Source organism: Pholcus phalangioides, unplaced genomic scaffold, assembly GCF_987345545.1.
Source record: "Pholcus phalangioides strain wild (caught in Gottingen) unplaced genomic scaffold, Ppha-v1.0 ptg000007l_1, whole genome shotgun sequence".
Taxonomy (NCBI): domain Eukaryota; kingdom Metazoa; phylum Arthropoda; class Arachnida; order Araneae; family Pholcidae; genus Pholcus; species Pholcus phalangioides.
The window spans coordinates 31051127-31052368 of NW_028301600.1; the positions used below are offsets into that span (position 1 = coordinate 31051127).

General features: G+C 40.2%; 1 non-coding gene across 1 annotated transcript; it reads left to right on the forward strand.

Annotated features, from left to right (window-relative positions):
• The first annotated feature begins 595 nt into the window (after window positions 1-595).
• Window positions 596-668, forward strand: TRNAR-UCG (transfer RNA arginine (anticodon UCG)). The gene has a single exon. It is a non-coding gene; the product is annotated as a tRNA-Arg (tRNA).
• Window positions 669-1242: the final 574 nt, after the last annotated feature.

The following is a 1242-nucleotide window of genomic DNA, read 5'->3' on the forward strand; positions in this document are numbered from 1 at the left end:
GGGGAGGGGGGGAGGCATGATGATGAAGATGTTAATTCATATATACGCATATGCATTAGATCAGTCGGCTCCGTTTTTGACGCTGGGGGGGGGGGAGCATGCACAAAGCCCCCCTAGATGTACCTCCTTGTATCTAGGAGGCTTTGGTATGCCTTATATATCTCCAGCCATGCTAATACTGAAATCATTTCTTTCATAAATTCTGTATAATTATGCATTACTTTCATTAAATTCTCATCCCATTCTGAATTTTCATTCAATTTTTGTTTATTGTGTTATTATTTTTGTATAGTCAATTTCGAGCATTCCTGTGAATTCCGTAATAATGTTACGCCTTTCTGGATGCCGAATTCTGCCCAAAAAAAATACGATGTATCAGATCATTGCTCAAAGGGGGCGGGGCAAAAATGTCTTTGTCCCAAGATAACCAAATCGTTAAGACTCTCCTGAAACTAGTAGCGCCAAATATGAAGAAATAACTGGGTTTTGTCAGTGGTTTGTTTTTTGAACCCATCTCGGTAACCCCTGCTATCCAGATGCGATAAACAATAACTACTATACTGTATTTGTGTAAGTTTAAGAGCTGAGCGAATGTGTCCGCGTGGCCCAACGGATAAGGCGTCTGACTTCGAATCAGAAGATTGCAGGTTCGAGTCCTGCCGTGGACGTAATTACTTTTTTTTCCACCTGTGTTTTTATGGACCAAAGTTATGTAAATACTGAAATAATAAGTATACAACGATTTTATAACATATTTGAAATGCACGAAACGTATATCTTTCTCTTTTAAAGGGAACAGTTTTCCAAACTTATTGGTGTAATATCGTCTCCTTTCCGGAAAAAAATTTTCCCATCTACCCTATCTTTTGTTGTATGTATAGCTTCTACCGTCCAGAGCTGTCTTAACGCATGGACCCACAGGGCATGACCCTGCGCCTTGTGCGTGCTACGCAATGCCAAAAATCTTACTCATTAATACATCATACGAGATTTTAAATTAGACGTGATTGGGTATGGTGTCCCAGTGTAGTGGGGCCCACGATTCTGTTAAGCCTGGCCCCGCTACCTCTCCCGTCCGTCCGTTTCATTGCTTCCAAAGACATAACATCGCCCATTTTGGAAAACAACGATTTCAGTAAAATGGCTTAAAGATGATTGGTATAAAATAATTGAAATATAAATATAGCAATTAATAAACTGCAGGATCATGGCCGTGTTGACAACATCTTAGGTCACCCGGCA